The 14,651-nt window shown below is 31.2% G+C and overlaps 1 long non-coding RNA gene across 1 annotated transcript; it reads right to left on the bottom strand.

The window, feature by feature from the left end:
• Positions 1 to 3,804: 3,804 nt before the first annotated feature.
• Positions 3,805 to 13,199, bottom strand: LOC140880906 (uncharacterized). Its single transcript, XR_012149735.1, has 3 exons — positions 13,094 to 13,199; positions 12,609 to 12,888; positions 3,805 to 4,584 (listed from the first exon to the last, which is right to left on the bottom strand). It is a non-coding gene; the product is annotated as an uncharacterized lncRNA (long non-coding RNA).
• Positions 13,200 to 14,651: the final 1,452 nt, after the last annotated feature.

Genomic DNA, 14,651 nt, shown 5'->3' with positions numbered 1-14,651 from the left:
AAAAAAGAAAGAAAATGTTCTCTCTTTGATTCAAGTCCCCTATTTCTTTTTTTTTTTTTTAATCGCTATTTTTTTTTTTTTGTTCTATCTTTCCGCGATGAGTTGGTTGTGATATGCGTTCAAAAGAAAGTGAAGGCTATAATAATCGAATGAAAGATGAGTTGGTTGTGATATGCTTTCAAAAGAAAGTGAAGGCCATAATCGAAGAATTTCATAGGTTTTTTTTAATTTAAAATTGTTAAATTGGGTTTTTCCTAATTTTTAGCCGAACATTAATAGGGTTCATGTTATCATTTGTGTTGTTGATTTATTATTAGTATTTCACTCGTGCGATGCACATAAATTAGTATATAAAAATTATATAAAATTATTGAGATGATATAATGAATATATTTAGATTTTGTACTAAAAAAATGAATATATTTAGATTTTAAATATTATTGTAAAAATTGTTATATAAAAATATTTATGTCAAATGGAGATATCAATCTTGTGGATAAATTGACTTCTTTGGCTTAATTGAATGAAACTCTTACTTAAAAATAATACAAAAAGATATCTAGAAAAATTATATATTATTTTTCTATCAACATTTTTAAAAATTAAAAATTTTCAAAAAATTCAAATTTTTTTTGTCATTGTCGATGAATAAATTTTGATTAAAAATGTTAATTATTTTTAGAATATGTTAAATAAATTTATATCAAGGTTGTAATTAAGATACATATAACAACGATTTATGAAAAATCAATACACCATATATTCACGACGACACTCTTTAAAAAGTTAAAAAACGTAACATTATAAAAAATTAAATTATATTTATTTAAGGAAAAATCACATATATTACCCCTGTGTAATCCCACGTTTGCTGATAATCCCCTACGAAAATTTTTTAAGCTAATAACCCCCTGTGATTCTAGATATGTATCATGAACACCCTTTTTAGTTAAAAATAACGAAAAAATAACGAAAACGCCCCTGCTTAAAAAATGAAAATATTAATATAAAATAATTATATATAAGTTTAATAGTCATTTAACTAAAATTTGATTATTTTATTCAATTAAATATAAAATTATAAAAAAATTAATTTAATCATTTTTTTATGTTGGGTTATTTTCGTCATTTTTTTAACTGTAAAGGTTTGTTTGCTACATATCTAGAATTCCAAGGGTTATTAGCTTAAAAAACTTTCATATGGGGTATCAGCAAACCCGGGATTTCACAAGGGTAATATATGCAATTTCCCCTTTATTTAATATGATAAAAAGTAGTAATGACTAAATATAAAAAATCAATACAAAAACTCAAAATTATGAGCAAAATTAAATGAAATAATATAATCAATATAGATAGGGGAAATTGCATATATCACCCATGTAAAATTCCGTGTTCGCTGATAACCCCTTGTGAAAATTTTTTGAGCTAATAACTCCCTATGATTTCACATTTACAGCACACGCATACCATTCAAAATTTTAGTATAATAAAAAAAATGACGAAATTGCCCCTATCTTATTTTCCCAAAGGAAGTACGGATCGGAAAAATTGATGTGTACGTTTTGTTCGTCTGGACAAGAGGGTCACCTATCGGGGTTTCTTTGGAAGATTGGTGGTCGGAGTTGGTCGAAAATGAAGGAAAACCAGTCGGCTTCATGGTGAGTACCTGCGTAAGATTAGAGCTGGAGCTCGACAGATTGAGGGAAGAAAATGAAAGGAAAAATGTCGAGGCTTGTGGGAGAGGTGAAGAGGAGTCTAAAGCAAGCAAGGGACATCGGAAATACGGCTGGGCGGAGTTGTGATCGGAGAAGATAAAGGTAACTGGTTCAATGGCCGATCAGATTGGGTGACATTTAAGGGTATTTTGGACCAAATTTATAAAAAAAAACTTGCATTTTCGCATCTAAGAGCGCGTGAGCCACAAAACATAGCAGGAGGGGTACGCGTGCTACCGATCCAAAAACACAAGGGGTTTTTAGCTCAAAAAAATTTCACAAGAGGTTATCAGTGAACACGAGATTTCACAAGGGTGATATATGCAATTTTTCAATATAGATATTTAATTAAATTTTTATATTTTTAGGTTAGTCGAGCCATAATATCGTTATGTTAAGCAAAACATATGTTATCATACATATATATATGAACACACAAAAATTTAAGGGGGTGTATTGGTTATGAAGTTTTAATGACTTTTGTGGAGTTTAAAAGTTTAGAAATATTCAATCTAGACTTTTATTTGTAGTATTCAAGATGAACATTTGTAAAGTTTTAAAAAGTCATGCACTATTCAAACTTGAATTTTAAAAATTTTACAAAAAGCTAGAGGTATTCAAAATATCGATAGACTTTTAAAGACTCCATGGAATTCTATTAAGCACAAGAATTAAAACATAAGGTACAACAATAAAATGTCAATAATTGTCTTTGGTTCATGCTAAAGATTTGGGTGGACATTAAATTTATGTCTACACACTTTCATCTCTATTAAAATAAACTCTATACAAACACTATTCTCATACATAATAATCTCTATATAAACATATTTTTTTCTATTTCAAATTTACAATAAAATTAAAATTAATAACATCAGTATGTGAGATTTTATAAAATTTTTAGGGGTAATTACATACATTACCCCTGTGAAATATCGAGATTGCTAAAAACCCCCTATGAAAAAATAATGATCTACTAGCTCCCTGTATTTTTTAATCTTAAGCACATATCTCCCTGTGTTTTCAAAATTTGAGCTATAACCCCTTATCCGTACATATTTTCAGGGGTATTTGTGCACAAAATTTGAAAACACAAGGGGCTTATAGTCATAGGTGATTTTTAGCAATTTCATGATTTCACAGGGGTAGTATATGCAATTATCCCAAATTTTTACATCAATTAAAACAACCAGCAAAATGAAGGGAAATGTGGAGGTGATTCTTCCCAATCTCGTCAATTACTATCCAATACGGCATGTACTGAGACTCCATATGGTTACACCCCTCTTTGATTTTTCCCTTGGCCTGAGATATTATTTTGGAGACGAAACTAATTTGCGGCTTATTGTAGTTCTCATGCAAAAAGTCTAATGCACGGATAAGAGGCCGCATAGATGCCTTCAAAGTCATTGTCGTCTCTTTCCAGAAGAGAGCTTTTAACCAAGCCAACAACTTGTTTGTCTTCAGTTAAAGTCGACATTTCCGAGATTTTCTAGTCAGAAAACAAACAAAACATTTACTTTTTTGAAACCATACTGTCCAGTGTTAAATATGGTACAAAATGTTTTAAAATGCAAGCACATGTTTTGAAATGTTTTAAAGCACAGAAATGAATTCCGCACAAAATCTATGATAATCCTAGCCTTCGCCAATGCATTTTCAATGCAACTCATGCAAGTGGATGCACTTACAGTCCAAAACACATGTTTTTACTTCTTCACTCGTCGCTTGCCAACTAATTTCATAAAAGCAAATATAACATATTAAAAATATTTATATTAAAGTTTTGATTAAGAGGACACGCAAGAAAAATTCTTGATGACATTTTTTTCTAAAATTTTTTAAATCATACCATTAAATTTATTTAAAATTCAAAATCATAGCGAAAATTAAATAAAATGATATAATCAATACAGACAGTTAAACGTCGATAAATTATAGAATCATAAAAACTTTACATTTGGATGGTCTACAAGGGTTCTGAATGCAAACAGAAGATTTGAAATGTTTCAAGGCACAAACATGATTCCTAACAAATTCTAAGATAATCCTAGCCTTCTCTAATACATTTTAGACACAACTCACGTGCTTGTACATCTCCACGAGTCGCTTGTCAACTATTTCCATAGAAGCAGAAATTGAACATATAGATTGTGTTTAAAATTGTTTTTAGGAAACACTTCTCAGCTTTTTTTCGAAACTCCGAAAGAACTTCATCAAGGAATAATTGCATGTCATCAACATTGTCCACTAAAGGTGAAATATCCTATGATTGTAAAGATTTCGACCACCTGAATCAATCCAACCATCTAACAAGATGCTGCAACCAGTAGTTTTCCATGTTTTTCCCATTTCCTCGACATATAGTTGCATATTTTGATGGCCTGATCCATAGAAGAACCTACTTACACTTTTTTTTACCTCCCTCTCCGATGAATCTTCAGGACCACTGGTGCCAACTTCGAACACATTCTTTTATTGGACAAAGAAGCCCACTTTTAACCACCGAGTTTTCTAATAGACAGTCCCCTTCAGATTTATCAGATTCAGTGTCTGCTATATCGATGTTGACATTACCCTTTGGAGGGCTCAAATTTCTCTTCAAATTATTAATTTTCTTTTCAAGCAATACTGCCTCAAATACTTCTTTCACATCGACTGGAACCTTTAAGCAAGGCTTTACATCTTTTCCAACTGCTCCTAAATGGCATTTAAGGCGATGGAAACCGCTTACTATTTTGCCACAGTGGTTACATTTGACATTCTTCTTCAGTGATCAATCTGAATGCCATAATCACAAACATTTATTATATCGTTGGATGCCATCTTTGAAGATGTCACTAATTTTTGCAGCTGCAACGCCCACCTACATGCCAAGAAATAAAACAATGCCGTCAAAATGTATTCTCAGAAGGGGAAAAAATAGCATGCACTCTAGCTCATGTACACCAAAGATGAATCGTCACTGCAAATCATCAAGCACAAGTTAGATGGTAAATATTTTCTTTGCTGATCCCAGCCAACTTTTTCAGTAATTAGAGGAAACGTAATAACAGAGTAAATCATCAGTGAGGATCTTCAACAAAGTATGGCAGTTCTAGCATATGATAACTGCAAAACTCAAAAACATCACCGGTTGACTAGATCGAAGGATCACCATGTTAGTCACACTAACCTCTTACTTCAGATGGCCATGGCAATTTAGGATCTTGTCAAGCAGATGGCAGTCTTGTCAGCAAATAAATATTACAAACAACGCAGATATGCAGGAACATGAAACGATGAAAGGGAAAAAACAGCTTTTGGACTTCTGTTACACGTTGATAAAAAGAACTATCAAAGAAGCAAAGTTACTAGCAGATAGGAAGGCCACCGACACTCTTGATACCCACTTTTGACACCTAGGCTAAGCAAGAAAGAAAATGCGATACAAACACACAACTCTTCCCTGGTTTGGAAAATGGATGCATAACCAGGGATCTTCCACAAGTAGAACATTATAGACTTTGACAGATTATTATCACCCCCATACACAAAACCTTTACCACCTACGACAGCATTAACAACAAAAAAGACATGTTATTGGTTTGCCACCAACAAGGTTCACAATGTTTCGCAAACAATGCATTTTATCCAAATCTTTCTCAAGGACATGGTCTAAGAAGTGGGGAACCTAAAACTCGTCGAGAACTGTAATAAACAACAAACAATTCAGACAAATCAACACTAATCCATCAAAATTCTCAACGTGCCAGACAAGAAAATAAATCACTGTATAAATTCTTACATAAAAAAATTACTAACATAGACCTTTAAATACCATCAAAATAACAGATTATATCAAGTGACCACTGGATTTCAAAATTTAGTATCCTAATAACCGTTTAAAACCAATAATCAATCGGGTGGTTGCATCCACAGTCGTTATTCCGCATACATAAGTAACACAAACAAAAGCGAAAACTGTCAGCTCACTTTGATGGTGAGGATTTCATGATTTCAATAAGATACAAACAGCAATCTGTATCTCTAACACATGATTGTTCAAATCACAAATTTTTTTATAAAAAAATTCCTTTTATCAAGACTTCCAAGTTTGGTCAGAGCCTCAAACTTTCTTCCAGATCTATAACCTTATGTAATGATAAATTCTCATAGATTGCCCTTGATCTCTTGAAGAGGAGAAAAGGGATAAAAGCAAAACCTTCAATAAGCTCTATGCAATTTGATCCCAAAAAAACAGTTTCAGTAACATAAACAAACAAATAGGCGCAAGTACAAACAAGAACAAAATGCAATCAAGTTCATTTAAAATTTTAAATAGAGTATCAAAAATAAGAAACGATGAATTTATTGGCAAAAAGTTTAAGTTCAATTACGAGCTCCAAATGTGGATCAAAATCTTAAGATTAAAAATTTATTTTTTTCGTATGTGCCATAGATGAAGGGGTAGAGAATTCAGCCAGATAAGACTACAATGGGAAAGTGATACGGTAATGAATAGTGCACTGATTACAACAGAACGTAAATCTGGACATCCACTGATTATCATACATGTCAAAGCATTGCATAGAATTGTTCCCATTCATTGCCACTTCATCATTAATTTACAGGCAAGATTAGGATTTGGATTTGGATTTTGGGCCATAAACAATCCACTCCCCTCCCTGCCCCCAAACAAGAAACGATCATTAAAAAAACTTTTTAATAAAAAGCACCACAATGTCTTTGGAATGCTGAAGACGAGAAATAAAATTATGTTCAAAAATCATTAATTTGATTATATTACTTAATGGAGAGTGCCATTTTTTCAATCTAAAAATATACTTAAAATAGAAATTGTAAATATAGTAATTTTAGACAATCGAAGAGGCAAAGAAACATAAACGATTAAAAGTTTGACGACCAAATTTAACTTTCCAATTTCATTACCTATCTTGCTTCACCATACCAATGGTCATATCTTTATGACAGAAAATGATTGGAATCAACTCGAAGCGAGTAATGCACCAATAATTTACTACGGAAATGACAATTTTTCCAATATCTATGTATTGGAAATTATTTAATCATTCCCAATTCATAATTTGCAAACATTTCTTACTTCTTAGAACACAACAAAAAATATAACCAAGTTTGGCAAAACACGACTCTCACTCAACTAAGGTAAGATTTTGTCAAATCAGAAGTCTCGGAAAACATTGCTTGAACAATTGGACAAAAATGTCTTATACAAGCATATGTATGTTTATTAGCACGAGTGTGCATTGACAGTGTTGAAACTTCCTATAAAAGATATAATAAAATACATCTAAATTTGAAAAACTGCATATAATTCATTATAGACTTATTGTATATTATAAATATAGTAATGTGATCAATAACAAAGCAACACACTTGAGGTCGAACAATAAATGCACACGTTACACAATTACATTGAGCTTCAGGCATTTCCTGCCCTTTTTATTTCATGGCTTCATCTAAACAGCCTTACAGAATTTTAACTCAATGATGAATACCATCAATTAACTTAATCTATTATCTAATATTTTATATATAATTTTAAATGTGAATAAAAACCTCAATTTCATGTATCAGGAGCCAGTTACTCGAAAAGACTCAATCCAATCCCCCAGTTCATCTTTAACTAGTTTTCAAGTATCCCTAGTCACTGAAAATTTCTCAAGAGTTGCCTGTCACTAGCATGACTGAAGTTGTGATGTAAATGGAGCTTATGGTGAAACCTGAATGCAGAGGTTAAAAATAAAGCAACTCCGCGATAACAATAGAATAAAAAAGATTTATTGGTTTTGAAAAATAGCAACGTATGCTCTAGGTGGTAATCACTACGTATGATTTTACATCATGCGATTTTTTACAATCTAAGAAATTTCACGAGATCACAAGGTGATAATAGAACATAATAAAAATTATTTGGTGGTTAGGACTTAGGAGTCTTGTGTATAGAAAGAAAGCAGTATTTTAAAATCATACGTAATCACTACGTATGATTTTACATCATGCGATTTTTTACAAACTAAGAAATTTCACGAGTTCATAAGGTGATAATAGGACATAATAAGAATTCTTTGGAGGCTAGGACTTAGGAGTTTTGTGTATAGAAAGAAAGCAGTATTTTAAAACCCAATTTCTCAAGTAATTAGGAGGGTGAAAGGCACAAAAACAAATTTAAGGAGGATGCATTTGAGGGTGGGCGCGTGGGATGGAGCAGTGTTTTATTTTATTTTCGATAGGAAAATATATTATATTATAGTATACTGATAAAAATAATAATTACAAAAAATGGACAAGTGGTCCGTGCGACTAACGCAAAACCCTCAACGTATTATCAACAATGAAAACATCAATTCCCAGATAAATTTCAAAAGGAAAAAATCGTTAGCTCCATATGCTCCTTGATCCAGCTATGGACCCTAAATTATATCGTCCCGGCAATCTTCCGAAGTCTTCTCTAAATTGTCAAAAATCGTCATTTTCCTCTCCAACCAAACGGACGCACAAATACAATGAACCACCACCGTCCATAAAATTCTAACCCTTGTCCGCTCCAAATAAATCCTTCGTCGTTCTCGGAATCACCCAAACGAGGCCCAACTCCTCCGGTGCCTTGATCCAAAGATAGCTCGCAAAAGGACAATGAATAAAAATATGTCTCCACCTCTTGCCGGCATAACACACACCAACTCGGACACAGAGAGCATGCGGACCACCTTCTTTACAACATCTCACGAGTTGGAAATTTCACCATATTTGCTATCCACGAGAACACTTGGAGTTAATGATAATGCTGAAGTATTTAAGAATGTTCAAAGGTGGAGAGGCGGTTACTCAACGGTACTTTGCACAAGGAAGAAATAGAATTTGTATTACATCATTAGAGAACTCTCAACTGTATGAGGTATTACAGGATAGACGGGTATGGCTGCTCAAGAAAACACTCCTTTTGTAGCAAATAGAGTGTGGGATGGGGCAGTGTTTGCCGGTTTCCTAATTCCTAACACCTTTCTTTGATGCAGACCAAAAATGTTTCTAAGTTTGCCAGACTTAATGATAATGCTGATGTGTCTTAAGAATCTTTAAACGTGGAGCAGTTACTCAAAGGAACTCTGTATAAGGAAAAAATAGAGTTTATAAGACTCATCACAGCACTCAAAACTGTATGAAGTATCAGGGGAGAGACGGGTATGGCTTCTTGAAAATCCACTCCATTTGTCGTAAATATCTATTTCTCCTACATCACGATTTTTTTCAACTAATAAACTCTTTCCTTTCAAATGGAAGACATTGATTTCTCATTAGAGAATAATTTCATTGGATTTAACCACTAAATAAAAAGAATACTTGGTATGAATTTGTTTGCTTCTAAAATTATAGGCTTCTCCAACGTCTCCCAAAAAATTCCATAAAATTTGAGAAAACACAGTTATTTACAGAAGTCCATTGAAGGAGAAATTACCCAGAAATTATCTGATTAACCCGTTATTGATTCACAATTAATTACTTCAGTTGGAAAGATAGGACCACGAGTTAAAAAAGCCTCGTTATGATGGAAAATGGATATTTCTTGACAAATTACCGTAACGCACATGTAGAGCATTAAGGAAGAAATATCAGGCATAAAATGAAGACAAGGTTACCCGGTGATCCAGTTATAAAAGACTAGTTTCGAACAAAGAAGGATCCACAATGATCCCAAGTTAATGAAGGCATTTTCTATTCCCGTATTTCAATGATCCCAAGTTAATTTTTGTATCTCTTCAAAGTTTATGAAGGCATTTGTTTTAAACATATTAAATAACATGAGATCTTAGGGTCCTTCTCTTTTGCTCAACCATTCCACGAGAAATAAGAGAAATCAAAATAGAAAGAAAAGAATCATGAAACTAATACAATCGCAGACTTGACTTATTCGAACATCGTAGAACTAACCAAAAAAAAATTACAAGATCTAAGACCTAACGGGTATGTGCATTTAGAGCTTGCTACGAATTGAGAAATCATACCTTTTTCTTTAGTAATATTGAACGTCATTGGATATAAAATTTGAGGGAACGGAACTCGGTTTTGATTAGGTTTGGACTGAAAAAGAAACTCTTGTTTGTGGATAAAGTATTGGGCACAGCTTGGCTCGTCGGATGAAATAATAGATTGATAACACGGGGATATCGAACTGAAAGGCATGGATGGATACCAGAAGGATATATAACTCCAGTTATCATAAAATTTGAAAAAAGAAACTCTGAATGAATAAGAATTTCAATAATGTACATTTTTATCAACACCTACTGATTTCAACTCGTCAGAGTGCTGTCAATATTTATGATGATGAGGAGTAGATAAGAAGTGCTAGTTGCAGTTTGAAACAGACTTAAATAATCATCCTACATCATGGAATATGGGCAGCGGAAGTTTGGAAGTAATAAATCAATCCAAGTTGTCAAATTAATAAGGGACTAAACTGCAATTTGAAATAATCTAATTAAAATAAGTAAAAAGACAAATGGATTAAACTGTAATTTAAAAAGATGATTTTTTTGGAAAACAAAAAAAAACAGGGACAAAACAAAAACCAGACCATTACACATCTGTCTCTATTACGAGTTAGAAGCTAATAATATAGTAAGATGAGTACATCAAGGCTATCTTGGGCAATGAAAGATTCACAACAACAAATCAACAATTGATGTCACCTGTAAGAGCACTGTCCTAATGTACATATAAGGGCGGATATTTATCAATACAAGTCGAGTCGATTATTTTTTCAGTGGACGCCACATTTATTGATGAATGTTCAACCTTAAATGTATAATTAAGGCAATGCCCAAACAGGTAGCATGAAATATTCCCACATAGTCAAGTTTAATGAAATCCTTTATATTTCTATTCTCGGCATTCAACGAACACAAGCTAAATTTTGTAACTCTTTGAAGTTTATGAAGGCATTTGCGTCAAATGTAGTACGTGCACAAACAAAAATCACTGTTCTGCTTTCGAATGCCTACTAGAAATTTAGGACAATCATCTTGTCTATCATATAATAAATATCAAGATTATGGACTTTCGACTAATTTCATCCCAAAGTTAGCTCAATCTACATATAAGACTAATGTAACGAACCACCTCAAGCGCAGGACTGAACAAACGTCAAGTTTACAAGAAATTATTGGGTGGCCTAATGGACAACCCAACACATAATGGTAGGGATAAGATCGGATCGGAACTTGTCTCGTGACCCTCCTACCCATTTCCCGTCCCGAAAAGAATCGGGAGATTTTTTTCTCCCGTTCCCGTATCCGATATACTTTCGGACCCCGAATGTTCTGGGATCCCGTCAACTAGGTAGAGGATATCACGATGTTTTTTCATGTTCAAGGTTTTATTCAAAAAATCAATTTTTTTTAAAAAAAATTACTATTTAGAAACTTATATTCCTAAAAAATTCTTCAACTAAAAGCAATGTTTTCATAACCGGACAGGTGATCGAACTGACCTATCTTGAAAAAACTGTTCAACCGCTCGGACCGTTTTAACCGAACAGTCGAACCGAAAAACCGTTTATATAATATAATATAATTAATAATATATTTTAAATTTTAATTTTAAAAACCTAAAAGATGTATAAAAATAGACAAAAAAATTTATCATCCTAGTTTGAAAAATAAATAACGATATAAATATATACAAAATATTAATTATAGTTACATATTTTTGCAAATTAATTAATAAATTAATTAATTAAAAAAACTCTAATAATACTAAAATAATATTTTTAACGATGTACAAATTACAAATAATCATGTATGTATATAATAAAATATTAAATTAAGGTTTTAAAATTAAAAAAAAATTCAAAATATCGGGGAACCGGTTCTTGACTGGTTCGACCGGTTTTGAACGGTTCTGAGCAATTCAATCGTTAAAACAGTTTTTGGAAGTGTTCCGGACCAGACCAATGACTGGTTTTCGGTCGAACCGACCGGTCCGGTTTTGAAAACACCGACTAAAAGCATAATAATAATATTAAAATATTTTGAACAATGCTTCAAAGTTTTGTCAAGAGATCGGTAATTATTAATAAAATGTTTGGGATACAAATTAATGGATAAATTTGTTAAATAGGTGAGCAAATTGCATAACTTATTCTATATATTTTGTTCTAATTCTAATTAATTAATTAAATAATTATAAATATGAATTAAATAAATTATTAATTAATTAATTTTTTAAGATAGCCAATAATAAAATGTTATTTTGGATTATTTCGGAATTCTACTATTCGATAATTTAAAAAATAATACAGTTATCTGAAATAAATCCACAATTAATTGTTATATAGGCTGAATCTCAATAACATTTGGCCCAATATGCTAATAAAATTATTAATAAAAATATATTATAATATTATTTCGGGTCCAGAATTCCTTCGAGAAAAGATTGATTCCGGAACCCTCTCATATGTACGGAAATGATCTCGAAAATTTGGGTCGGAAAAATTTCGGATCAAGATTTTTTCAGGACAAAAATGAGAAGGATTCGGGATTTCGGAAAATTTTTTCAGCCTTGCGAAATGGTGAATCTGAACTCTAATAACTTGTTAAGATCATGGACTTGGATTTATCATCACCCGGAAAGCTAGCTAAGGCGTGAGAATTGTATGTCGGGCGTGGGCGTGGGCGTGCCACTCCCAACATAAAATCGTAGTTAAGCCGATGTGGTGAGTCTTAACATAAACAGCTTTGCAGATTTAAAACAAACAATAAGATAATTGAAATGGGCACATAACATAAATATACTGATCAGGGGAAAAAAAGCTCTGATGATCAGACACATTGAAGGGTTAAAGAAGTAATAATAGCTGCGAAAACCAACCTCTTCAAAATAAAGCAACCAGCGATTTGCCTAGGCGCCCTCTTTATTATTTTCTGCAAGTAGAGCGACCTAAACGGGGGAAGGGGCCATACCCTTGGATATAAATTTTGAAATTTTATGTGTAATTTTTCTAAAAAATCAACCTCATCTTTTAACTTCCATCTCTCAATCACACCCATCATTAAATTCCGAAGAGCGCGAACGGCGGACGGTCGAAAATCGGCGATCGTACCCATCGCGAGAACTAAATTAGGGCAAAACCAATAGCTGGGATCATATGCTGCAAAGCCCAGAAACCAAAACTAATTAAATACACGAAAATTTTCAGATTTGATTCCACTTCATTCATCCTTGTCTCTATTTCGAAGCAATAATTTTTTTATTAAAACAAAAACATAATCTTCTCAAAATCACGAGCTTTCTTAAAATTATTATTATTAGCAATCAACAGAGGCAAAAACAAGAAAGAAATGTAAAAAGATAACCTCTCCGCCGCCGCCGCGGAAGCCATGGTCATAGAGTGTGAGGAAGCAACTGCCATCTTACGCCACCTAGGGCTACTCTTTTGTAAGAACGCTTGCATGCCGACACTGTGACACGTGTTGAATTAAAAAAAGATTCTTTTAATTTTTATTCATATTTTTAAATTTAATAATTAATAATAATACGTTTTAAATTTTTAATTTAATTTGGATTTGGATTAAATTAGCTCCATCTATATCTGTGTGTACAATAAACACAATGTATCAAAAGTTTTGATATAATAATAATAATAATAATAATAATAATAATATCTGTATATATAAAAGTGAAGTTTTTGTCATTTACAGTAAAATCCTATCAAAATTTTATTGCTAAAAAAAATTATTTTATTATATATATACAATTAAATTTGTTTCATATTATAAAATCCTGTCAAAATCTTATTGCTAAAAAAAAAATAAAATTTATTTTATTATATATATACAATTATATTTGTTTCATAACTTATGCTAAGAAGGGAAAAAATTAATGATTAACACTATAAACAATTTTTAATGGAGCTAAATTCATATAAAAACTTGTTTCAAATCAATTTTTGAAAAACATTAAATATATATCCATAATCTTCGAAAAATGATATATATATATATATATATAGTATATATACTAAAATAACGAATTTTGAAGATTTCCAATTATTATTACATATAAAATATTCGATAAATTATATAATTTACCTATTTTAGAATCAAAATTTAGAAAATTTGCATAATCGAGGCTGTTGAATTTGCTTAAAAAGACTAATGTTATAAATGGAAAAAGGATAATAATTAATATTGTGAGACATTTTCAGTGGAGCATTATTCACGGTAAAATTTGATTTATTTTGATATATTTACTATATAATATATTATATATGATAAATGTTAATTAGTAAATGATATAGATACATATATAAAATTCAATATAATAACAATCTATTTTGATATTTTATTATATATGTGTGTATATATATGTATATAATATATCTATATATATATAATTGAAGTTGTTATCATTTACAGTAAAATTCCGTTAAAATCATTTCAAAAAAAATTCCCGTCAAACTTTTACTACTAAAAACAACAATAAAATTTATTTTATTATATTTATATAATTAAATTTTCTTCATAAATGACTTATGCTAAGAAGGAAAAAAGTTAATGGTTAACACTATAAAAAAATTTTAATGAAGCTAAATTCGCCTAAAAACTTGCTTCAAATCAAAATTTGAAAAAATATACATATATATACAAAATCTTCGATAAATTATATATATATATATTATATATACTAAAACAACGAATTTTGAAGATTCCCAATTATGTTCGATAAATTATATAATTTACCTATTTTAGAATTAAAATTTAGAAAATTTGCATAATCGAGGCGGTTGAATTTGCTTAAAAAAACTAATGTTATAAATGGAAAAAAAAGATAATAATTAATATCGTGAGACATTTTCAGTGGAGAATTATTCACGGCAAAATTTGATTTATTTTGAGCAACAGCTGACGTGAC

This window comes from Henckelia pumila, chromosome 2, assembly GCF_033568475.1.
Source record: "Henckelia pumila isolate YLH828 chromosome 2, ASM3356847v2, whole genome shotgun sequence".
NCBI classification, from domain to species: domain Eukaryota; kingdom Viridiplantae; phylum Streptophyta; class Magnoliopsida; order Lamiales; family Gesneriaceae; genus Henckelia; species Henckelia pumila.
This window is presented reverse-complemented; position numbering and strand designations above follow the sequence as displayed.